Below are 27,212 nucleotides of genomic sequence, written 5' to 3'. Positions count from 1 at the left end.
ACTCAACCATCGCAATGATCACAATTGCTTGCTTTGGATACGGCACTGGCTGCCTGTCGCTCAATTTTGTTGTTCAGCCCTACAGACATTTCGTCGCCGCCATTTCCATAATCCATTCCGTCCGGTGAGTGTCGCGTCATGGCCATTTTCTATTGTTTGTATATAGATGTAAATAGGTCGTTCGGACTATATTCTGTTGCTGTAAGGACACACACACACAGGGAGGAGGAGGATAAACATATTTATTGAGGGAAAAGGTTGCGTGGACTCTTCAGGAGGTGAATTTGAGCTCATTCAAATGTTTTTTTTCTCTCTCTCTCTCTGTCTCTCTACCTGACGTCAGCTTAGCAACGTCGGCCACGGAGCGAAGGCAGCACCACCGCAGCGAAGTGCTCGCAATTTTGTTGTCTCTTCTGTCGCTCTGAGGGCGATTCGACGGCCAATATTTTCATTGACGAGAACCAGCAATAAAAAATTCAATTTTATTTCTAAAAAAATCAGCGGGTCACTGAGGCGATGAAATTAGTTGTTGCGGCCGCGATGCTGATGCTGACGCAGCTGGCACGGACCCAGCTAGGAACCATGATGTACCCTGCCCCTAAATGGTTAGTTTGAGCCGGTTTGTTGAGCACCGATTTGACGTATATGAATCTGCCTGTATAGTTTCTGAAAGCGGGTGTGGAATGGGTGGTCAAGCAAGGCAACGGAGGGGTGGTAATGCTTAGCTACCAAAATTTGGGTAGCATACCTACGAAGTCCATTTAATTGGGTACCATTTGGTGAGTACTTACGGACCGTTCACGGTGATTTAATCGGCGATAAAGAGCTCGCGCCATCTCTTTGTGCTACTGGTTTTCGATAAGGCCTTCTCCGTATGTGCGCCTTTTTGGGAGTAGTTGCAATGCAGAAGCGCATTAAATTCGGTCTTAAGGCGCTGAAGACTTTACGTTGCCAGAGGTGAGTCCCCATAACAATAAAGACACGTTGGGGTCTTCAAATGTGAATCCACCAACGGAGGACAGCCAACGGAAAAGCGCACTAGAATTGAGCCGGTCGGGCGTGGTGGGTTTCATTTCATTGCGGAATCTCTGCTATCAGTATTGCATCCGAAATATTCTCCATCATATTGGAAATAATCTTACCTATGGGATATGAATCGACAGTATCGACTCCGCTGCAGCTACACAGAAGGCAAGGGCAGCTTCCACCACACATCTTTGGATCTATGGCTATTCAAATTTCCTTGTCGATCGCGTAACAAAAGAAAAAAGTGCTATGCTGCGCCATGAGATATTTCCGATTTTGCGCGAACTAAGACGCACAGGCCCTGTCTACGTGGAGCTTTAGAGCGGACAGGACTATAGTGCACCGTCGGCTTCTTGCGCCCTTTTAAAGGTCGTAGACCTGCGGTTCAGCGAACTCGGGCTTTCCCCGTATACGATATTGTGAGGGCTTCTATCTTGCAATTTTGTGAATAAGTGGAGTAGCGTGATTACCAGCCGTTTTCGAAGCTAGCACCTTGCGTAAAGCTGGGGGGCGGCAGCAAACCCCGAGATTCACTTCAATCCCAATCATCATATCGAGCAGTCGAGGTCTTCCAAGGCCATGCGTATTCCGACATCCAGTTCACCCACGAGGGCGAGCACTGCCACCAGAATGGCTTAATAATGAGCCCGTTGGTTTATGATCACCGGAACTTTCAGCACTGCGTCCGTGTATTCATGTGTCCATCGTTTTCGATGTTCAAGCTGATAGGTATCCCGGAATAGGACGCCTTCGCACTGCTAAGTCCTTAAAAAGTCCTTTGCTCTTTTCAATCAATCAATCAATCAATCAATCAATCAATCAATCAATCAATCAATCAATCAATCAATCAATCAATCAATCAATCAATCAATCAATCAATCAATCAATCAATCAATCAATCAATGAATCAATCAATCAATCAATCAATCAATCAATCAATCAATCAATCAATCAATCAATCAATCGACCAATCAATTAGTTAGTTAATTAGTTATTAATTAATCAATCAATCAATCTTCGGAATAAATCAAGTTAATCATTTTATTTCTGTTTCCTGGCCCGAAGTTGTTAGTGTACAAACATGAACGGAACTTCCTCTGCTTCTTCGCTATCTCATCTAAGCTGCTCGTGATATCTCCAGTTTCATTTGTTAGTTCACACATTGTACCTCTGCTAATAGCAAGCGTCATCTTCGTTGCACTTCGCCTTCCCCCTTTTTTCATTGCTCTTTTAACAATTGCTGTGTTGTTGGACCAAAGGTCACTAACCTTGCTCTGTTAATGAATTTTTACAACGCCGCCCATTTGATTTGCTGTTTCGGTCGTAGAATTTCATTTTCCTACGTTTCTCAATGAGTTACTTGGGCTTCTAAGACAATCCACCAGTTTTCCTTTGTAGGGTCTTTTTCGTTATTCTGGGATTATCGTTGCTAGGTTGCCATTCATTATCTCTACGCTGTCTTCACTCCGTCCTGCTGTTTGATTGTGGGGTTCAACGCGCCGAAGCTGCACAAAGGCTATGACACGCGCCGTAGTGGAGGGTTCCGAATTAATTTCAACCACCTCGGGAACTTTAACGTGCGCCGGAATCATGACACACCAGCGTTTTCGCTTTTTACCTCCATCTGAAAAGCCGTCACCACGGCTGGGATCTAACCATAGTCCTTAGGCTCAGCATGCAGCACAACGCTATAACCACTTAGCCGCCGTGGCGGGTAGTTTCTCTCCGGCTGAGTTCACAAATTTGTTCTGAAGGGTTACCCTGAACGCCTGCGGCCTGTCCCTTACTGAATGTAAATTGGTTATTTCTGCTTTCGCTAGTTCCGACCTTTTCCTTCTCATCTCAATCTTGTTTTTGTTGCTCTTAACATCGCCTATACACCTGAACACCCTGTACAACACCTGTGTTGGCTTCTAGAATGCAGTCGGTTTCAATTTTCGTTTTAACTTCGGCGCTGTTCAAAGTCTGTTTTGTATTGTATCGCTTGCGGAAGAATGTATTCATGATCATTAGTTTACCTCCAGAAATCAAACCAGTGTACATCACGTTGACTATACCCCGCTGCAGGTTTACCTATCTGCTTCTCGCTTATTATTTTTTTTTCGTTAGTCTCCCGCTGCGGTCGTGTACTGGGCGTTTATCTTATTCAATGCCGACTCCGAATTCTCGTAGAAATTTTCCAGATCCTCATCCTCGTGGGTAGGAGTTGGTTCCACTACCTCTACCTTGTACTACATATTTATTTGCAATCAAAAGGCCGTGAACTTATAGATAATGTTTCAGAGCTTCTCCGCATTCCCTTCTATATCTTCGCGGGACAAGAGCCCTCCCCTAGGCTTCTAGCATTCTTGGAGCCATCGGTATCACAGGCATACCTCGGCAAAGTTGGCGCGGCTCACTCAAACTCACTTACAATTTTTTTTTTGAATCACCACTCACTCAAACTCAGACTCAGTGCTGTGCAGCACATCTGCGCTCACTCAAACTCAAACTCACATTGAGCGCAAAACTCAGAACTCACTCGGACTCAAAACTCAAAATGTACTCAGAACTCAAAATGTACTCAAACTCAAAATGGACTCAAAACTCATATGTACTCAGAACTCAAAATGTTCTCAAAACTCAAACTCAAAGTGTACTCAGAACTCAAAATGGACTCAAATGTACTCAAAATGTACTCAGAACTCAAAATGGACTCGAACTCAAAATGTACTCAGAACTCAAAATGTACTCAAACTCAATATGTACTCAGAACTCAAAATGTACTCAAACTCAATATGTACTCAAACTCAAAATGTACTCAGAACTCAAAATGGACTCAAACTCAAAATGTACTCAGAACTCAAAATGGACTCAGAATCCACTAGGTCTCACGCGTACTCAAACTCAATCGTACTCAAACTCAGTCGGGCTCACTCGGCTAAAGCTCACTCAAGCTCAAACTCACCATGCCACGCTAGCCTCGCGCTCACTCAAACTCAAACTCACGCGTGAGTTCGAGTCCAAATGAGTCTGAGTGAGTGGACTCATGAGTGAGTTCGCCGACCTCTGATCACAGGATATGCCCGCGAAACAACACCCTAAAGACCTCACTTGAGCTTGTAGGCCAGCTTCATTCATATACAAAGCCGGTTAGTAGTATTTTAGTAAATGCTATTCTTGTAGGAAGCACATAAAAGGTACAGTAAAACTGCGAATCTGGCCTCTCGTTTACGCTTGGACTTTAAACGCCGGCCGAAGTAAAAGCTGCTGGGTTTGGTTCGGTTCGATTCGAGTCAACAACTGTGACCCAAGGAGCGAAGACGAAGTTGGCAACGTCCTATTCTTGGTGGCACGACGCGCCACGACATCGCTATTTGATAACCCGTGAGGACCACTAACTGAAATTGTTGTTGCTGTGTTTTCGTTTATTCAATGGCATCTAGGCTTACGTAGATATTAAGCGACTCTGATATATATCCAGGAAACTAGGTTAGCCTCCCGGATATAGTACAGAGGGGAACGGTAGGCAGGACCATGGAGCCACCGATGGTAATTCGTGTCTTGCCACAAATTTAGGCCTGCTGCCATCAGACGTTTCCTTTCGAATGACCTTGGTTGCAGGGTATGTCCATAATAGATGAAGAAGCCTTATGTTGAGATTAGGCATGCGCTGCTCTCCATGCTGCACTGCCAAGAACCTCTACGACAACTAATCGTGGGAGAGGCTGGCGCCGTGTTCTATCGTGGTCGATGGATGCGAACGCAGAAGATGCGGTCGGCCGCGCACCTTGCATGCATCACCTTGCATGTGACGCTTTTCAGTAGCCCCTCCTTATCACCTTCCCGTGTAACCGCTGAAATTTTGGTCTGTATGTTTGTCTATTACCCGAATCAATCTGAAGAGTGACAGGTGCGTCTGCTCCCTAGCGGGTCACTGCTCTAGTGACAATTTTAACTACAATGGTGACCAATTAGTCGCCCACACGTTCGTTACCGCGTGGGTCAGCAGTGATGACCCAGAAGCGACCCAGAAGTGAGCCAACCGTGGGTCCCTGGTGGTTCACAGCTAAGCAACCTGTGCCTTATAAATAACCAATGACCCACCAGTCGAGCCATCCTTGACCTACCCATGGACACCCATGCATCACGGTTTTTTTAACAGCACAGCTGTTTTTTACCCGCCGCGGTGGCTCGAGGTCGCGGGTTCGATTCCCGGCCGCGGCGGCCGCTTTTCTGATGGAGGCGAAAAGCAAAAACGCCCGTGTGTACGAGATTTCGGCGCACGTTAAAGATCTCCAGGTGGTCAAAATTAATCCTGAGCCCTCCACTACGGCGCGCCTCATCGTCTGCTTTGCGTCGGCGCGTTAAACCCTACAATCAATCAATCAATCAAAAGCACAGCTGTTTAACCTTGAGCTTGGCCCGGTAGCGTTGGAAAAAAAATACCAGGAAAACGTACCGACCACACGTGCGCCCAAGCGCCCGGCGTCGGCCAGGCTTGTGGCTGGGTTTGGGCCACGTGAGGAGCTCGCAAAAAATAACAAGAAAATATACTGAGCGCACGTGAGCGTAGGTTTTGTGAGGAGCGCCCGGTGTAGGCCAGCTCGACCTTCGAGAACACTCTCTAGCGCGCTGTTCTTCTCACCAGTTCACGTGTGTTCGCGCCTGAAGTGGGTAGCACAGACGCCGATTTCGCGAAGCCTGTTGCGGCCGCTTCTAGCGCGTACTAACACGGTCACTTTGGGAGAGATGTGAGAGGCTGCGGACGAAACCACCCGGGCCTGCCAGTGATGGAGAACTTTCAGCGCTAGGTTCGGAAATCCATGTGACGTGCAACAGCCAGATCTCCGACGCCGGGAGAGGGGCCGCTAGCTCTGCTGTTTCTCCAGCCTTGTACCACTAGCGTAAGCTGCGCCATTTTTTTTCACCCCTGCCTCGGTTGCTCGTTCGCCCACTAGGTTCCTTTCTTTTCACCTCTTGCCCTACCGCTCCTCTCCCTTCTGCGCGCTCTCTGGCTTACTCCGTCCTCTTTTCTTGTTTAGCATGAAAGCAGCGTCCCTGCCAACCGCAGATTTCCGGCATTGGTTGAAATTGGAACGTGTTTGGTGTAATCGCCAGAAGTGCCGCCGCTTTCGGTGAATAAGAAAGTGAAAACCAACCTGCCTCCCGTCCGGAGTAGCGTATCGACCTTAGAGTAGGCGGCGGCAGCAACAGCTTTCGCAGCAGCCGCGAAGAGCCGCCGCCGCCGCCGGAAGTAGCGGCTGCAGAAGCCGCTTCGCGGAGCTGCCGGCAGCAGCTTGCTGCTGCCTTGCGCGACTAAAGCTGTTCGCGGAGCTGTGTTTCAAAAGGCAGCTTTTGTCCTCGACTCAATGGGTCCTCTGTGCGCGCGTGTGGGCCCCAGCGCCTGCCTGCAGTACAGCCCTCGCCCCTGTGCTCTCGAGTGCGGGCCGAGCTGCACGGTGGCTGTATTAATGCGCGCCGGCGATGAACGCCCGCGGATGATAATAGATAGAAATGGCGCCGATGAAAGGGAAGCTCCAAAGAAAACTGCCTCGTAATAGGAAAGACACGAAACGGGACACTTTGAAACATTCGAGGCGGCGATGATTTCTTATTTTAACTTCCTCTTCCTCTAACTGCGCCTTTGAACGGCCCTTTTTTCTTGCCGTGTATTTTTTGTGCCTCTGCGCCAGTTAGTTTATAGTGTTTTTTTTTTTTCGTTGTTAATCTCCCTTTCATTGCTTTTTTTATCCCGATGCGAAGAGGCTCCTCCATTCCTTTGTATGGCGCACAGATATATCCTCTTGTGTTGTGTTTCAGTGGTTAATCAAAGGATCTCCTCCTCCGCTCTTCAATCCCGCCTTTTTTGTCCGCACTGCATGCCTTTATTCTCCAAGTGAATCAAGTTGGGACAAAAGGACGTTCTTTGTACGAGTCTTTTTTTTTTTTTTCCCTCCTATCGCCGCTTCCTTTCCCGGCGTTCTTCCTCCGCGCCTCGGATGCCTTGCTCTGCTCGATTCAGCGTTAGCGTGGCGGGGCATTCAGCTTTCAGCGCGGCGTGAAAGGCGTCTTTCGCAGCCATCCAATAACGTGTGCTGCCGCTTTATCTTCCCGGAAGCGACGGCGGAGAGGACTCGAGCGACTGTGTTACATTCAACCTGCTTGGACCACCAGAATCCTTCCTTCGTCAATGGGGACATGGGTCGCTTTAAACCAAGCTTTCTCGGTCTCTCAACAGCAGAACTGCAATTTGCAAAGTTGTGTTTAGTTAGTTCCTGGAGTTCTGCAACATGAAAGGTGCAATGAAAGTAGTAGTATAAAATTTACCATCCTTTCCTAAAGAAAGTCGAGAGAATCGCGAAAGGGGATACGGCCCGTTCGTTACAAGGCGTTTCGTCATAGGCAGGTTCGTAATAGGCCGTTTGGTCACATAGGATCATTCTTAATAGGCCGGTTCGACAAATGGGAAAGCTCGTCACAGATGCACAAAATGAATGTCCACGTGTTTTCTTTTTTTTTTTTTTTTTTGAACGCATGTGGGTCTCACCAAAGGAAGTAAGATGGTTCGACTCAAAAAGAAGAGCGAGGCACAAGTTTTCTTTTTTCTCTCTTTTTGGTCGTACGTCTGGGAAACTTCAGCAAAGGATGCAAGTCATAGTAGGCAAGTAGGGTGACTTGGTTTGATCAAGAATATCGATACGAGTTTAACAACCCTAGATAGAAAGGTGAGGCAGAGACATAGCCGAAGAAAGGTCTTGAAAGACGGGCCACAAAGACGAACCCCCCCCCCCCCCCCCCCCCTTTCAGTGTTGTGGCCGGCTTGGGCACCTTCCATGGGAGCAGGCCCACTCGTCACAGCCGACTCATCACGGGAAAACTGGTCGAACAAGCATGTGGCTCTGAGCGGTTCTGTAATGAGGAAAGTGGTAGCACTAACCTTCACATTCTTGGAAATTTCGTCTGGAACAGGGTGTCGAACCGGAACTGGAACCGAACCGAAAACCGGAACCGAACCCGAATTTTTGCCCGGAACCGGAACTGAACCGGAACCGTATTTTTTCCGCCATTTTGGAACTGAACCCGAACCGGAACGAATCGAAGGAACCGTTCCGAACCGGTTCCGGGGCTTCAAAAATGTGATTTCTAGTTTTCCAGTTCGGTACCCTACCTTGCGTCTGAAGATATTTTGCCACTCCCCAGACAGAACCATGAAATATTTTGCGTAGTCTGCAGTTCCCAAGGCCCATCATGTTCTCTTCTAATTATTTCCCTCAATTTAATGTAAAGTTGTCCGTATATACTATCAGTTTGCGTTAGGAACTTCCCATCTCTCCCAATTATCTTTTACGTTTAGAATAACTTAAGTTATAACGCATATTACGAGGCAACATATCATGGAATATTCTTCATGGCTTCAATACATGGTGTTTAAAATCGCGTAAAGTTTTTAATGTCTTGTTAATTCGCATGCATCCCTGTCCGCTTGTGAAGGCCTTCAGGGACACCATCAACAATACATCCATATCTTCCACTTATAGTGTGAATGGGCAGTTATATACAAACAGCTCTGAGACACAAACACTCGCAGTTCTCAAAATTGACGTAACTTTTTCTTGTATACAGTGCCGTTGTGTCTTTTGGTTACTGCTCTAAGAGAACATGAGATTTTAAAAAATGGGGAGTCCTAATTTCCACTTTTAAAGTATATTTGATAGCATTTTTATGTTATCTCGAATCTGCTTAACCTTACACTTAAGAGGTGAATGGATTGAAGTCGATTAGTGCGGGTTAGCGGGCAGGCTCGCCACACCCCCTCGCCACATCGCCTCCCCACACCCCCTGTTTCCTGGACCACGTGTGGCTTTCGTCACGAAGTGGATCCTTTAAAAGAACGCTCCGTCCACCTCAGCATCACTTGGCAGCGGAGACAGCGAACAGAACGGTCGCCTGATGGTCGCCTTCCTATTCCATAGGTTTGAATATTCTGCAGTAATCTTTGTTCGCTTACTCAGTGACTTTTTCTGTTGCCTCTGGTGCCAACCACCCAGTGTCATTGCTATTGTGTGCCCTTGTGTATAATCCCGCATTGCTTTGGTCATGAAAACTGACATTGCTGACCTAAGACGCGAGATCGCTGATCTTAAGCGTGAATTTCGAAAAGAAGTAAGGGAAATGCGGAAAAGCTACGAGGAAATTAAGAAATAATATGAAACCACTAGGAACGAAAATGTGGAAATGCAAAAAAGCTGCGAATTCTTCAACAAAAGCTGCGAGGAAATGAAAGAAGAATGTGAAACTACAAGAAAAGCAGACGCAGCTTTGAAAGTTTCAAGTTCGTCGTTGTCACGATAACGGAAACCTGGTATACGAGTGGCACAGAAGTGCTGCGCCTTTCGGGCTTCAACACGTTCTTTCTAAATAGGTCCCATCGCGAGCTCGGGGTGTGTTACAGCTCGTGTCTACACAGCTTTCTTGTAGTACAATGAACGAATTTTCGACAGTTACGACAGATTATGAAGCTTTAACGGTGCAATGTAAAAATGCTATTTTTGTTGCTGCGTACCGCCCCCCTGATGGAAAACTCAAAAATTGTTTCGCATTTTTAGAAGACCTTCTCAATTTTGTTTTGTCTTATGGTTTACAAATAACTTTTGGTGGGGACTTTAACATTAATATATTACAGGCAAGCGCACATTCGCGTGATCTAGAGCTCCTTTTCGGTTATTTCGGCTGCATGAACGTGATCAAAGAACCGACTCGTATGGGCCGTCTTTCCCAAAGTCTTATTGATGTATTTATAACCAGTCATACAAGTAGCAGTACCATGTCCGGTGTGATTGGTGTACATATAGGTGTCCATTTACCTATATATATGTTTTCAATGCACACAGCAATACTAAGATGTAAGCAATGCCCCGAATCTTTCGCTTTTCACGATATTAATCAGAATACTTTGACTATTTTTCGTCAGAAAATTCCCTCTATTTGGTGGAACCCTTTACTTCTGTGCACAACTGCAGATGATGCCTATGATACTTGTCTAGAATCATATAAAGATGCATATAAAAAGTCTTTTCCTCTTAAGATGGTCAAGAAAAATAAGAATATAAGGAAACCATTGATTACAGACGAATGTCTCAAGATGATCCGTAAAAAAGATTTATTGTCCCATAAGTTTGTAAAAACAAATAACAGGGACGCTTTTGTAGCCTTTAAAAAGTACCGAAACTTTGTGACAAAGTTCTTACGCTATACTAAAAAAATGTACTTCGAACATGTGTTTTCTGAGGCTTCCTCCCGGCGTGATGTCATGTGGCGGGAATAGAATAAAATTTTGCACCCACTTACGACGACTTGGAATTGACGACGACTTTGAATTGACAGTAGATAATAAACCACTCAAGCGTCAAGAACTGGCAACCAAGTTTAATCACTATTTAACGAATCTTATGCAATGCTCCCACCATGAAAGCGCTATGAGCTTCCTAAAGGATTCTAACCCCCACAGAGCCTTTTTTTCTCCGGTAACGCCTCAGGAAATATGGTCGATTTTCTTGTCACTAAAAAATAGCGAGGCCATAGACATCGATAGGCTTCAGATTCGGCCTATTAAGTTTGTATTGGACCTTCTTGTATCGCCGCTTAGCCATATACATAACTTATGCCTTACTACTGGTGTTTATCCAAAAAAGATGCAGCAAGCTAAGGTCACGCTACTGTTTAAATCCGGGGACAAAATCAATTTTTCCAATTATAGACCGGTTTCTGTACTTCCAGTTATTTTAAAAGGCTAGAAAAAGTAATCGCGAAACACCTTGTGTCCTTCTGTGACAAACACTCTATTATATCATCAAAACAGTTCGGTTTTCGTAAACATACGTCAACGAATTAGCTTTACTAACGCAAAAAGAATTATTAATCCAGAAATTTGAAGAAAAGATGGTAACTTTAGTTATATTTATAGACTTTTTCAAAGGATTTGATAGAATTAGTCATTTAAAATTGCTTTAAAAATTACGACATTATGGATTCCGGGAGCTTTACTCTTTTCCAATCTTATTTAAGTAACCGGCAACAGGTCGTAGCAATAAAGGAACACAACTCTTCTTCACAAGAAGTAAGGGCTGGAGTTCCGCAAGGCAGTCTTCTAGGGCCAATCCTGATCAATATTTATATGAATGATGTAGAAATTACTGACATTGCACATTTTATTATTTACGCAGATGATACCAGCATTTTCTTTCAATCGTGTGGTACTACTCAGCTTTTGCATTTAGCAAATATAAACCTCCAAAAGCTCCACAAATGGACTAAAGCAAACTCGTTGAAAATAAATACTAAGAAAACTAAAGCGGTGTTATTTTCCCCAGCTCAAAGATCTGTTGACAGAAACCTCAGTTTGTACATCGGATCTGAAAAGATTTGTATAGTTAGTGAAATAAAAACATTAGGCATTGTTTTTAATGAACATTTAAAATGGGATGCCCATGTCGATCACGTCTGCACTAATTTATCTCGAGCGTGTGGGGTGCTTTGTAGGTTACGGCCTGTGGTTACATCAAATATTAAACTTATTCTTTATCATGCTATATTCACAGCTCACATCAATTACTGCAGCCTCGTATGGTTAACCAGTTCCGCAAAAAAAAGATATTAATAAGCTGCATTTATTTCAGAAAAAGGCCATTCGACATATCGCAACTGTACCATATGACTCTAACACTAACGAACTATTTCTGCAGTATAATTTGCTTCCTGTCCAATGTATCTACAACTTTAATATTCTAACAAAGTATAAAAATAGCTTGCAACACAACGCTGCAGCATATCTAAGTCTATGTAGCTTAAGAAAACCGTTGGACGTACCGTACGAAATTAGGGGAAGGAGTACATGGTTCGTGCCGTTTTCAAGAACGAATTATGGCAATGATAGGTTGCAATCCCGAACTGCCCGCCTTTTAAATAACCTAGCCGAGAGTGGCATAGCTATTGGCATAGCTATAAATACAATTTCTAAGTGAGACTTAAAGGAGCCATGAAGAGAAAACAAAAGTTTGTTTTATTCGAAAGAGGTGTTTCATAGTACCCCAAGCGCTTTCCCGGAAGCAAATGATGCTTTATTCACTGAGGAATAAGGCAATTTAAGCCACAATTTTAAATCTCCCGCTAAAATTGCACATTTCGTGACGTGAACAATGGCGTCATACGAGCCAGTCCATGAAACAGATACTTAGTATGTCGACTCAGTATAGCACCCACACGCGGGAGTCAGACAGGAACCGAAACTCGTGCCGAAACCGAGACGGCGGCCATTTTAAAAATACTAGTAAAACCAAGTGCACCCGCAGCCCTAGTCATGGAATCGCCTGATCCGGGGAACAAAACTCTCGCCGAGGAGCTAGGGCTTGCATTTAACAACCTCACACCGCTTGAACGCTCAATGCTTCTAAGTGCACGAGCGGCAGGAGTTGTGGGATACGCGGTGGACGGGAAAGCGACCATTCCGCGATAGCCACAACAGACGAACGCCCTGCCGTCGGCACCGCTGCCTCGTCAGCCCCGTCGCGACGGACGAATACAGACTGGTACGTATGTGCCGTATTTTTATTACGGTTAATAATAGTTCAATTTCAGTAGCAGTATCGCTTATGCCAGTTGGCCGGTGTCGTGTATGGAAAGCCGTTCGCGCGAGCTCTCTGCTCCGACCAGAAAGATACGAGCGTCAATGCGCGGTGTGTACGGCATTTTTTTCCCCCAAGGTCAGAGTGCTTTGACGGCGATTTGACGAAGTCGGCGACGAGCGCCAGCATGTCCCAGGAGTGAGCTAACGTAAGGGTCCCTGCCGTAATCACTTCGTCAGAAATGAAGCGAGCACACTCGTACTTCCTTTAGCTCCCTTTCTCCTCCGTTTGCAAAGTTCATAAAACGTAGCCACTTGCTTCGCCGTGGTTCGTCGTTTGGCAGCACATGAAAGGAGATCTCTTCACCGGCAGGGATGTCGCACTCCCTCGACGATTTGCCCGTACTACATGGGCATTTCAAAACGCAGCAACGAAATTTCATTCTAAAGTACTCGAACAAACTGAAGTTTTCAGTGGTTGCAAACTAGAAACGAGCTCGTAACGACAGCAGCAAGCCAACACCATTCGAAACTTATGCGACGACTGGCACTATCTCGTCGCTTCTTGCTGTTCCTTACTCCCCTCGTTTATATTTTTACCTTTGCTGGTTGGTGATATGACGGCCAACCTCCTGTCAAGGGATTAAGATACCAAGCAAGGTCGCGGCTGTACGTGCTGGAACGGTTCGTTGGCCCCTACGAGCCTCGAACCCGAAAATTCGTCTGCGCGACGGCGAGTTGTCGAGCTCGGCCGGCGGTAGTTTCGTACGCATTGGCGCACACGCTTGCGTGTTCGTTCGGAACTTCAACCGTTTACTCCACCGTTCTTTGTCATAAAAAGAATGTGCAGTATGTTTCACGGGCATATAGCTCGCTATGCAAACTGTAAGCCCTGCCTAACATGCGTTTGCTTTTGCCGGCCTCCGCCAATCGCAGAGCATTCTCGAGTGACATCATAGGTTCTGTTGCGGAAAATGAGCTGGTGGGTCGCATGGTCATTTCCTTTTTTCCTAATTATGTAGCTTATTTGAGCGAAGTTTGCGTTATAAGTGGTGTCGTTATGGCTCTAACGAGGCAACCTTTCGAACGAACCAAACTTGTGTTTTATCTTCATGGCTCCTTTAAGGAAACGTTTACTGCTGAACATAGAACATTTTTAACTGACAAGTTTGTCTCTGATAAGCGTTGTCTCTCGTGGCAACCTTGGTTTAGCCAAAATTACTTGTAATATTTTTCAAGCGTTTTATTGGCATTGTCTTCATTCCCTGCAAACTTTAGCATCTAAAAAGTACCGTACAGTGATTTTTGCCAATATTGTGTGTATTTATTTATGTGGATACTTCTGTAGCGCAGATTTTGATGAGTGTATGCATACCTGTATATAACATGACTTTTTCTTCAAGTTTTGTCTTTTGCTTTTTTTGTGTCTGCACAGGTTCCGTACATATCCAATATTTCTCTTTTTATGTACCTGTGTACCCTGCTTTGTTTTGTAACCTTTATATGTATGTATGTACCTATGAGTGCCTATATGCGTGTATGTATATCATTTAATAAGTATATTTTACAAACTGTGAGCTATAGTGCGTTTATTGCTTTCTTTTATGTTTGTATGTAATATCGACATTTATTTTCTTAGGATTATTTCCTGTGCGTATGCTTTAAACTCCTCTTTCTCCTGCCACGCCAACCGTAAGGTGCAAACACCTCGTCAAGCTGCAGTTTTGCAGCTTTTTGTGTTTGTCTTCGCATTTCTACGTAAGAAATGCTCAATAAAGTTGTAGTTGAAGTTGAAATTAGTTAGGTGAGTGAATGAGCTAATGTGAATTATTGGGACTGGTGTGTTGATTAATTTTGATTAAAAGAATTAGCGGGTCAGTAAAGGCGGATTCGACGGTCGGACCAAACACGATATCTTTGGGGTCCTTGGCATTTGGAAATTTTGCAGCGTTCTCCTTCTCGACCAACCAGGAAATTTTGTCACGCACAAAGTAGCCGCAAGGTTATGTGAAGACCGCCTGAATGCTATAAAAGGTCTTTCTTTATGCCCGTATTGCGCTATTATGTTGTTGCTATATTAAAATTGACATCTCGGACTAAAGTTAATAACAAATTGCCTAATGCATATTGTATATTCATCAAAGAGTTTTCAAAACGTGTGTATATATGAGGGGAGACAGTTGGAAAGAAACTAAACTGCAAGAAAAAAAGGGAGAGACGATCAACTGGTTTGATGCAAGAGCCGCCCGATAGCATTCTTCAGTGCCTTCTCTTTGTGTTACCGTTCTGCAGCCTCCCACAGGTGTAGCATCTCAACCGCCGAACACAGCCCCCTCTAAGCTGAGGAAGCGGCGATAGCATGTGCGCTTAGCCAAAGCGGCGTCAAAACTCTCATAACAGACCCTTAGCAGGCGTGGCCCAACTTTGCCAACGGTCGATTGCATGTTACAACACTTCCGTTGATCAATCAGAGACCACCAACGAGACCACTCACGATCGTATGGGCGCCAGCTCATACTAGCATCCACGGCAAACAAGATCACCAACCTCGTGGTTCGAGATTTGACTCGCTTAGCCGGCGCTGATGAAGCCCGGCCCGAGTGCATGCATCCTGCAGTCACAGACCAAGAAGTTACTCAGCACTCTGGCCTCTTCCATAGAACGTACTCCTCCCCGCACAAATCGCTACCGATTAACCAGGAAACATTACTCCGCACCCTGTGGGCATACACCTTCCCACACAACGCCAGACTTCACCTCTTTGACGGGACACAACTCTCTCCATTGCGTTGCTTCTGTGGAGAGCCTGGGAACCTCATACACATAGTAGGCGGCTGCGACTAGTGTGCCGTAGATCCATCCAACCTTCACGTTTCCATAGAGAACGTGGAGACAGCCATAGCCAGCTGCGCCCTGGAAGATCAGTTGTTCTTGATGGAAACGGCTGTCGATTCGGCCCTTTCGAATGAGGACGCCTCTTTTAAACATTGCCTCGATTGAATTAAACTTCATTTTCTCTCTCTCTCTCTCTCTCTACAAGTGATCATTACTGCTGCTTGTGACTTCACTTGGCTATCATCTTTCCTAGAGCCCAATCGCTGTCACCAGTCGCTGAAGGGCCATTAGCAAGTTCCTATCTCCAGTGGTTCCCTATCCAATGTCGTCCTATACCCGCCGTCCAATGAGTCTTTAGAGCCATTCTTTCTTTCTAACAGCTCTGTTAGCAGATAAAATATGAGCAGTAGGAAATTTAGCTAAATGCCACCAGCCACGCTTGGCAGTCGGCGCCACATACTCGTCACACTACCATAGAAAACATTTTGCGGGTACAGTTAAAGGAGCTCTTCAACACCTTAGATAAACTCGCCGCGGTGGCTCAGTGGCTAAGGCGTAGCGCTGATGAGCACACAGACGCGGTTTAGATTCCCGGTCGCGGCGGCCGCTTTTCTGATGGAAGCGAAAAGCGAAAACGTCCGTGTGTCCGAAATTTCGTCGCACGTAAAGATCCCCAGGTGGTCAAAATTAATCCGGAGCCCTCCACTATGGCTCGCCTTGTCGTCGGCGTTGCGACGGCGCGTTAAACCTAACAGTAAATAAATAAATAAATAAATATAACTAGGTAAATAAATACATAAATAAAAAAGCAGTAAATAAATAGATAAACACTTTCGAAAACGCTTTCAATCTTCTTCGCATCTGGAAGTACTGCGAAAACTATAGCTATTGCCAGCACAGAGCAACAGTGCGTGATTTGCTCATCGCTGCGGATACACCTTCCGTTTCTGCTTCGCTTTTGTGGCTTTTTTTAGATGGCTATCAAATGCGTTCTATTCTGCAACTTAAGGAAAGCCGGCAAACAGCCGCTACGCCGCTGTAATGACGTCATTCAGCGGTCGAAGAACGCGAAGACCGGGAAGGAGAGAAAAATATTTTGAGCAAGTTTCTATGTTATCTGACGAGGAGAGAACAGTAATTTTTGGCTGAGGCACATTGCGACCCCATAGTATAATGCGTTGGTTGACTACTTTCTGCAAGCACTCAAGATTTAGACAAAAGTTGAAAAACGTGTTGCAGGGTCGCTTTAGTTTGGCGAAGACAAAATATTTGGACAAAGAAACCTTCATTATGAATTTGTTGTTACGCCGATTTGATAAGGAAACGAAAAATGAGCACAAAAAATTAACAGAAAAAAACACGCCTCCTTTTTTTTTCTTCGAACCCGTTTGAACCCGTTCGAACCGGTTCGAACGGGTTCGAACCGGTTCGAACCGGAACGGAATGGTGCTCTGGAACTGAACCCGAACCGAACCCGAAAGGCTTAAACCCGAACCCGAACCGAACCCGAAAAAATTCCGGTTCGACACCCTGGTCTGGAAGATTCATTTTGGGCGGGTGTCGAGAAGGTAAGGGGGGGGGGGGGGGGGGTGGGTGTTAATGGCTTCAACTCGGATAATTTCTGCCAGGTTGACCCTTCCGCAGTTCGTGGGTTGGCCTTTCCTTTTGCTATTTCGCAGGTGGTGGTTGAAGTTATTTTTGGTTTACCATGCTGTCTCTTTCTTGTCTTACTTCTCCTTCCAAAGGAAATGTGTCACGCGGGTAGGGAAAGATATTCTACAAAACCTCTGAACTCCACGTTGCTGAGAAAAGATTTGGAGAATAACGTGGTTTTTGAGAACAGCGTGCGCAAATTAGTTATAATTACACTTTCTTACCCAGCAACCATTACGCAAGATGTATACAAACGATAATCAGCCATGTCTTATCAACACTTACGTTTAAAAACACACCGCAAGTTTTGTTTTACCGCTCCTGTGACGAACTTTCCCAAGTAACAAAATGTCCTATGACGAACGTTCCTATGTGACCAAACGGCCTATTACGAACCGGCCTATGACGAAACGCCGTGTGACGAACGGGCCTACTCCTGCGCGAAAGCATTCTAACATCAGAACTGCGTCAAAAGTGCGTGAAAACCTTCGCTGAAATTAAGTGCGTCGTGAAACCTTCAAAGACCCAAATCGGGAACGAACAACGAACCCATTCGACGATTTCTCGCGCACTAATGGCGAATTCCATTGGGCGAACAGGAGCAAGTGGAGCGAGCAGCCAGAGCAGCACACGGGAGTAACGGGGACGTGTGCTTTCGTTCCGCGAATGAAACATTCGCGCTGCTCCGGGAGCAGTGAAAAGAGGGGGAGGGCGAGATGTCAAGAGTCATGTGACCAAACGTTTCCCGCGCTCGCTTCCCGGAGCATTTCGCGCGCTCGTGATGGCCGCACGCAATTATTCCTCGCCAGTTTTGCCAGATACGTGCCGGTGGTTTTGTGTCTGCCTTCCGCATGGCGACGAATGAAGAAGCCGAGCGGATGTTCATGTTCATGATAAAGGGGTCACCATCGTGTCTCCCAAAAATTAGCTGCAAACGATAACAGCGTCCACCGTCTTTTCCAGATACGACTCTACCTTCGGTCGCTGCTCCGGCGGGGTGAACAGGTGCTCGAACATAAACTCATGCAATGTCAAATCGTCGTCGTCGTCGCTGCTGCTGCTGTCCGATGATGAGCTTGCGCTTGAATATGTGGTGCTTTCATCATGTAAAAGTAGCAGTAATTCCTTGTCCAGACGGCCGCGCTTAGCTGCTGCCGTACGCACTGAGTGACTACCGCGGCTGCTGGATTCCGCCATTTTTTCTCCGCCACCCGGGGATAAAACCAGAAGTGACGCAAAAGAGGTCATGTGACTTCCTCGGCGTTCCCTGTTACTCCGCCGCTGGCGACGGAGCACCGAGAACTGCTCTCGGCTGCTCTCGGCGCCAAAAAAGTGCTCCTCATCGACATATGAAACACAACGCCCCTGCTCCTGCCCGACCACTGGAAGACGCCAGAACTCGCGAGAGCACTTTGGGTGCAGTTAGAAGTGCTCCTGTTCGCCCAATGGAAAGCGCTATAAGTAAAGGCATCTACGAATGATCTAAACGTGTACCAATACGTGGTTTATGAGATAAACGCATACTATTGTACGCCTTCATGAGCGATGCTTGCATTGTTTTATCTAGAACCGTTCCTTTCTCGCGATTTTCAAGTAATCACTTTGACACAATGGAAGCCCGATTTCACGCATGCGCCGTGTTTTCAGAGATCTTATCAGAGCTTTGCGGTCGACCAACCGGTATACGGGGAAATGCATTAGTTTTTGATAGGACGCCACTGGCCCGATTGAGAAAGCTTTCGCTTTAATACAACGCTGTGTATAAAGGTACGTTGGACGTACCCGCAAAATTTCTTAAAGATACGTCGGACGTACCCGCAATATTTCTTAAAGATACGTCGGACGTACCCGCAAAATTTCTTAAAGATACGTCGGACGTACGCGCAAGAGTTCTTAAAGATACGTCGGACGTACAGGGCCCAGAGTGGCTCGAAAGCGGCGTTGCTCGAAACTATCGTGGTTATCTCGAACCATCGACGGCAAAACCATCACGCGTTTGATGTATAAAAGCCAAGAATCTAACGATGCCTAACCTGACGCAGAATGTATTTTTTTCCTCGTGTTGTCTAGTTGGACCTTGAAGGGGCGGTTAGAGCCTTCGCTGAGGTCAGAGATCGAATGCGGACCACTACGGGTTCTCGCAAGAGGGAAACAAAATCATGTGCGACGCGAGTGTCTTTCTTTTTTTTTCCCCTCATATGTTTCTGTTTAAAGCCCTAACCACATTGGACGCGAAATCACGCGTCGCGCGAGCGTCGGCGTCGTTCGACGTCAACGCGCGGGCCCGCAGGAGACCGGCGAGGTCGCGCGCCAGTCGCTGCGTCGGCGGGCGTTGCTGGACACGTATGCCATCCTGTTGAAGTCGTTTATGAGCAGTTATTATCGCTTCTTGAACTGCAATTGTCAAGACTTTAGCTTTAGCAAAAAAAGAAATCCCTTGGCGTCTTTATTTATTGCTAAGTATGTTGGCGGGCAAATATTGAAATGCCGCGAAATGTATCTCGAGCCATCACGGTCAAATCAGAACAAAATAAGATAGAATGATAAACGAAGACGCACCTCGCACAACTGCTTTAGTTGCTACTTGATTTAACCTTCATGTTGCGTACCGACTGCACGTTCATGAATTGAAGTTGTAAGCAAAACAAATTTAAGCGCTGCCTTGATAGTGAGGTTACCGTCGAACGTCATTTGTAGGCTGAAAGGCAGGGTACTCTGGCACCCTGTCTGTACCCTGTAAAAAAAAAACTGATCAAACCCTCGCCAAAAAAGAAAAAAAAAACTGTTTTTGCGAGATTCGAACCATGGACTTTCCAAACAGAAGCCCGGCTCTCAACCGCTCGACCACGGGAGCAGACGAGGAGGTGCGAAGAATTCGGTGTACCAACTGAGGCTGCCCACGAATAGTGTCGGGTGTGCTTTCTTTTGGTCGTATTTGAGAGATTTGAGCAGTGGTAACGCTTGCTTCTTGCGCACCGCTCTTGGAGCCGAGGACAATAATGCTAGTGCTACAAGCGATGTAACCACAGCTCCCTTATTTGAGTCAAAAAAAGCTATCACACATCCCCGGTCTCCCCTGCGCAAGCCACGGGAGCTACGAATGGAATGGAATACGGCAGAGTTCTGGCGTTGATAACACTTGCTCGTCACGCACCGATCTTGCTGACAAGCCACATTATGCTAATACTGGATGCGATGTAACCAGAGCTCCCTCATTTAACTCACACAAAGCTATCGCAGATCCCCGATCTCCCTGATGAAAGCCGAACAAGCCACAAATGGATGAGCGCTTGCGAACAGAAATAGTTTGCAATTTGTCTCAAGGCAACCGATTACCGTAAGTTAAAAAGAAATTGATTGTTTTCTGCTGAAAGGAACGACCCCAAACCACGCGAAGACGGACGCAGCCGCTCGCTTTCCGATGCTCTCTCGCGCTGCGTCGACGCCGCTATCCGGCCCGGCGAGCGTAGACATCGGCGTCGCTCGAGTTTCAGCTCGCGTCGCCATGCATTTCTGGCGACGCGACGTCGACGCGAGAACACGCTGAACGTATGCTGCATGTTTGGACCGAGTGAAACCGAATACACCGACGTACTAAAAAATTTTTTTCCGGATACGTCCGAGGTATCTTTAAAAAATCTTGCGGGTACGTCCGACGTATCTTTAAGAAATCTTGCGGGTACGTCCGACGTATCTTTAAGAAATTTTGCGGGTACGTCCGACGTATCTTTAAGAAATGCTGCGGGTACGTCCGACGTACCTTTAGATACAAACCCACGAACCCCTTCTGACCGAGCGACCGACCTACGTACTGACGGACGGATGGACGAATTAAGCCTGGGCCAGCTCAAACCACGAGGCTTCGTGACTTTAAATGGGAAAAGTACATTCCGTCTGGGCCGTAGACGATCAATGAGACGGGATTTGCCGGGATGTCCATTATAAAGTTGCGAAAAAGGCTTCAATTAAACTTGTTTTCACAAGTGCCCTTTTAAGTCCGTGAACTTATACAAACTTCGTTTGCTTTGTCTAAAAATTGCTTAAACGAATGCCCGAAGAGTGATGAAATAGAATATTTTTCTGTAATAAATCTTGCAGAAGTAGCCTGGCAATCCTCGCACAAGAGGGAAGCCCTACATACGCGTATTACAAGGAACTCAACAAACTACGAACGCTAGCGCATACTTGAACGGGCTGCATGCATGCATGCGTTCTAAGGTTGTCATTCAATGGTGAAATTCGTTTTGCTAAACACGGATAATTAAATGCTGCGTGCAAGTGCATTTATTTCATTTTATCTATTAAATACCGACGAAGCAACGTAACGCGTTAATTGTCTAAAATGACTAGCGCCTTATTAAAATCAGACGTCAAGGGAAGCTTGTTGGGTGGTAAGATGATCTGTGGCGACGTGAATTGGAGTGCACCATGCTCACCTAAAGATGTAAAGCGCCGGGAAATGCCACATTATTTTGCTTGTTTTTGTAATTTGCTCAAAACCATAATATCTAGAATGTTTTAACTACACACGCCCGCGCTCGCGCACACAGGCGCACACGCACACACGCACACACACACACATACACGAGCGCGCATGCAGTCATGGTAAAAGTGCACACAACAAAGATGAGGGTATTTCATTCTGTTCTCGAAGTACTAGGGGCAGTTACTCTGCTATGGTTTGGGCCCCTTCGCTTCTGTGGCATAAACAAACGATTTCTTGCACCGCCTATGTCAAAATACCGCAGGAGCCTAGGATACCGTAACGGCAGGAGTAGAGAGGCCAGATCGTCATTGCATCTGGCCCATCATTCCTTCAGCCGTATGCAAAGATTTCGCTGTTGTTCCATTTTGTACACAATATACAATGCAGCCTAGGAGAGCTAGTGTCTTTGTTTCTGCCAAAGCGCACAAGAAAGGGCAAACGAAGGATGTCGATTTGAAAGCACGGAATAAAGGTTTCTGGCTTGGGGAAGCGTTTGCCTATGTAAAAATGAAAGCAAAACTAATATGCCTGCTGCTATAACTCCGAAAATATTCCGACATTTAGCGCATGCTCGTTGTAGTGTTTATTTTTTTTTTTCAACCTTTCACGGAAACACCTGTACGCTTTTGTAACATTCCCGCAATGACGTCCGCAGCTGAAACGCGAAAAAGGACTCCCACTGAGACGTACGGATGTGTGCGGGATTGCTCACGCTATTGACGTGTACGATTCCGCTGTCACTCCACGGACTGATAACTCGAGGCTCCGCCCAGAAGTAGGAGCCAATGTCTTTTGTATCTGGTCATTGCGTGGCGCCGAATTCTCTGGCAAGTTTAATTAAAGAGATATTGCGCTGTGGCATCGACTTAAAAGTGTTTATTTCTACAGTACTCACGTTCTTCTGTAGCAGATTTGTCTTCACAGGATACGAAATATTGAAGGACACAAAATTTTCAAACCGTATACAACACTAGAAATTTATGAAGTTCCTTTCATCTCAATATTTCTATGCTGTCACTTTTTTCTTTATGTTTAAATATAGAAATAATATCAAAATATAGAAATAATAATTTCAGTATTTTTTTTTTTAAGACAGCGACAGCGGATGTGTCAGAGACACAAATGTCTCATACAGGAGTTTTCACTTTCCGGGCCAACCGTTCACACACACTCAGATGCACAATGAACAACGCTTTTATCGAAACCTCGCAAGTACCGAATTCCTGTCGCTGAAGACTCTCGAGGCACTTCGCGTTGACTTCCATGCGCTCCCAGCAGGTCTTGGCAATAGACGTACTCCAACCTGGGGTCGGAATTTTGCAATCTCGCGCAACGTCTTCTATCCAGACGCGAAAGACGTCGCGAAATCTATCGGCCTGGAAAGACGCCATCAAACTCGTCAGCCTTTGAATGGGCCGTAAAAGGCATGCAAATACGAGTGGGTTAATAATAATCGGGTTCATAATAACAATCATGCCAACTTTAAAAGAAACTTTTTTACAACTACGCCAGATGAGAATTAAAACACATGAAAGTGTGGCGAGTCACCGTAACCTTTCTCCTAGCTCACCTGTGACGTCACAGGGGCGTGTCTGTGGGATGCCACGTCAAAGCAACAATCACGCCGATTCCAACGGCTTCCAGACCTCAGAGGACGTGTCTGCGTGATTATTGGCCGATGACAAAAGATACCGCTAATGAGCATGATTGCGCGATTGTAGTGGTCAATTTGGTTATGTTTGATGGCCCAGCTTTAATATCAGCACGGAGTAACCACAAATTATTCTGTTTTTGGTACCTTTGCAGTGACATCACCGGCGACGTTTTGAGTAGTGGGAATTGTCAAGTTTGTCAATATTCGTCCTTTCTTGGTGAAAACAACGCCCTTCAGGGTCGGAATGAAACTGAGCGAGGTATCTGCTACTTCTTCGAAGTAAAACGAGGATGTATATTGTCTACACACTTAATTTAGCTTCAGTGCATACACGAATTCCTGGAGTCTAAGGGCCGTATTCTGAGTCCCTCCTCCACTCCACTTGCTCCCTCCACTCGGCTGAGGGGAGGATTCCGCTATGCTTATGCATGGGGAAGTCGATTTCAAGGCTCTCCTCCACTGGAGGCTCGAGTGGAGGTAGGATTCAGAATACCAGGGTAAGTATACAATAAGGCGGAAAATTGGGTTTAACTCTTAACGCAACGTTTAGGGGCGCCGGTGTTGTGGGGCAGCACGACGCTGGATGAGAAGGGACATGTGGAGGCCATCGCTGTAGTCGCACTGTAAATGCTTGCACTTTCTAGCTAACTATCTATGGAATTCAGAGTCTACGAAAGCGACAGCTTGGCTCTAATAATTGGCAAACATTGCTAGACAGCGCCAGGAACGCTTAGAGCAACCGAACCGTAAACACAAAGCTATGCCACCCTGAGCACAGAGATATAGAGATTTCGTAAATCTTAGTCAAACAATGGGATGGCCCTTTTATAAAAATGGTGCCGATCGTGAGCATTTCGCCCATCTATAGAAGCACGCGCTTTATTATCTCCCCAAACACAAATGGTAAAATTTGTTTAGATTTCTAGTTTTCTGTCATGTTTGATGTGCTGCGTCTGAAGGGGTAACAGAAGCATCGTTAGTTTTTTTTTTTTTTTTTTACGCGCATGAGCTAGCAAATCTCCGCTCACTATTGTTAACATGAATGCTCCGGTATGCCAATGCAATCTGTAATGTATGGCTGGTGTCCTATAGAAAACGCTTTCCTGCGCGTTTGTTTGATTGCGGGCTTGTCGGCGCAGCCAACGTGCCTATTATATGGCACCTAAGAGACCCGACGCTAAAGTATTTTCGATCCGTCGTGGCGTAAAGACTCTCCTTTCCGACAACAGCTCTTTGTGTCGCCTTTATTCGGTATAAACATTTGTTCACGACGAATAGACGGCTTTAAAATGACAAACAGAGTGTTTGTTAAGGCTTTCGGGTGCTTGCGTTACCAGAGTTGTTTTCAGCTTTATTCCATTAGGCACACAATGCACAATGCCGAATACAAAAGTAACTTTTCACATTCGTGCCAAAACGCGAAGAAATGGTATTACAGAAAAAAAAAAATGTCTACGGGAAAAGCAAGGAACAACAGTTTATAAACGGTTGCGGAAGTGTTCATGGGAAGCCAGGTGTTTCTCGTTATACTGAACGTTAGGTTTCATAGTATACTATGAAAGGCAGTTGAATTGTGAAATTTCCCCTGATATATACGACCGCGCTCGCAGAAATTGATGCCGCTATCACTTAGCTATTCAACTAAAAGCAATTATTAAGTATCAATTTTGAGGCACACGTTCAATTAGAAAATTGACTTTTATTACCCGTGTTCATTCGTTTTTTTTCAAGTAATGACACGTTAGAAGCATTCCTGCGCACTGTTTCTTTAATTAAAAAGGTCATGAAAACAAAATACAAACCAACTTATTAACTTGACAGATCTGGCGCTTCCTGACTTATTATATTCGAAAGACGTTTTTAACCAAGAACAAGGTTAAACATTGAAAAACCCACATTGCGAGCTGCAAGACGTCAGCAGTGATGAAATTGGGGGTATAGGTACACATTATTACGAATGTGTTAACACTACGTTGGCATTCAAACATAACTAGAGGCGTCCCCACAATCGCTCGGTCATGTTTTATGGCGGCGGCTTTCTTCGGCGGCCGCTAACCGCTCAGACGAGTCCCTGTGACGTCATCAGGAATCGGCAAAAAACTGGTTAGCGAGTCGCCACTGCTTCATCCCTTTTCATTGTAACTATATTGATTTTTGAAAACCTTGCGCTGAAATTGCGACACCATATTTGGGACAGAGCAGTTTCTTGAAGGAAACAAACTTTTGCCTTCATAGCACATTTTAAGTTACAAAAGAAATTGGCACAGCTTTCACTATATATGGTGCAAGGCTGGAGAAACAGCAGAGCAGAGCTAAAATTCGAATTTATTCTTCAATTACTTTTAAGGCCACTTGTGAAGGATACTTACAGGAAAGATGAGCTCCTAATTTCCGTAGACTGCTGAAAAGCAGCACATCCGAACATTCAGTTTACTGACGCCTACCCTCAAGCAAACATGAGCTCCTTGTACGGGGCCTTAGAAACAGCAAACAGCGAATTATTTACAATGCTTTATCGTAAAGCAACCAATCGGCGGCAACATCTTCATTACCAGAGCGACCACTCACGCCATCTCAAGAGGGCATTCCCTGTATGCAGGCCCACAATTTCAACGGATCTGCTCAAAATAGGTGTATTTTGATACAAGTGCCCAAACTCTAAAGTCCCGGTGGAGAAACAGAAGTCGCCACGACGCCTAATTGGTGACGCCGTCAAGGAAGCTAGAACATTGAACCGTGAGGACGTAATTACGAACTACCATGCTCCGCCCCCCTCCCTTCCCCAACCGACGCAACCTTCAATGAACAAGTCTGTTTGTATAGCAAGAGCTCCCTTATTTCAAAGAATCACGAGATGACACTACAATATTCTGAAAGAAGGGAAGGCCCTAACCATGCGTCCCCGTCAATGTCGTATACTGACTGTAGCGTAACATAAATAAATAAATAAATAAATAAATAAATAAATAAATAAATAAATAAATAAATACATATCCTCAAGGACAGGCTTCTGTTATCATTAATAAATTACCCATCGTAGAATAATGAATACAGGCCGTGCATTCATCTTTAATACTCATCCCTCTCCTCTGAATATGAACACTTTTCAACATTTTCTTTTCATAAATGTGACCAAATACAGTGCGCACCTTCATTCCTAACAAATGTCGAAATGAGGCCGAAACTTCCTAAGTTTATATGATAAGGCGTGCGTCATAGCCATCGGTCGACCTCTTTTAAATGCACTTAACGTTTGTTTCACTCCGTATTTCTTAACGGACGGGTGTCGCAGTATGCCCAATGGCGACAATGGTTTCCCCATTCCAAGATCCCAGCGTTTCGAAAGCTTCTTTGATTACAGATGTTGGTGTATGCGCTCAGAAAAAAAAAAGGCGCAGCTTGCACTAGTGGTACAAGGCTGGAGGTGGTTGTGGTTTGCGACAGGAAAAGGAAAGGAAATGCATTGGGGATATTTTGAGCTCGGCAGGGAGCTCACCTGCATACAACCCAGTGCAGAAGAAGGGAAGTAGAGGGGGAGCGATAGGATAGGAAAGAGAGCTGCAGTACTAAAAAGCTGTCAGTCCGGGCACATCATTCAGTCACTGCACTCCGGTCTACAGCCGCTGCGTGAAGCCGGTCGACTTCAGGTAATGGAGCAGATGGGCGAAGACTTCCCGTTGGGTTGCTGCAGACCCCTTCAGGATTAGAAGGTCCTCCATGCCGGTGCTGGGAAGGCCTCGACGCTGGAACACTCGGTGGAGCTGTGCTCTCGGCCCCACGTGGTGGGGGCAGAAGCAGAGTGGGTGCTCCAGCGTCTCCAGTTCGGAACAGTCCGCACATGTAGGAGAGTCCTTGCGCCCGTGTCGGTGTAGACGCTCCGCCACATTGCAGCAGTCGAGCCGCATGCGGAGAAGCAGACAGCGGGCGTCCCTGCTTATGCGTGCAGGCAATGGTCG

The sequence above is a fragment of the Haemaphysalis longicornis genome, unplaced genomic scaffold (assembly GCF_048455015.1).
Source record: "Haemaphysalis longicornis isolate Haplotype H1 unplaced genomic scaffold, Haemaphysalis longicornis Haplotype H1 scaffold_2, whole genome shotgun sequence".
Taxonomy (NCBI): domain Eukaryota; kingdom Metazoa; phylum Arthropoda; class Arachnida; order Ixodida; family Ixodidae; genus Haemaphysalis; species Haemaphysalis longicornis.
This window is presented reverse-complemented; position numbering follows the sequence as displayed.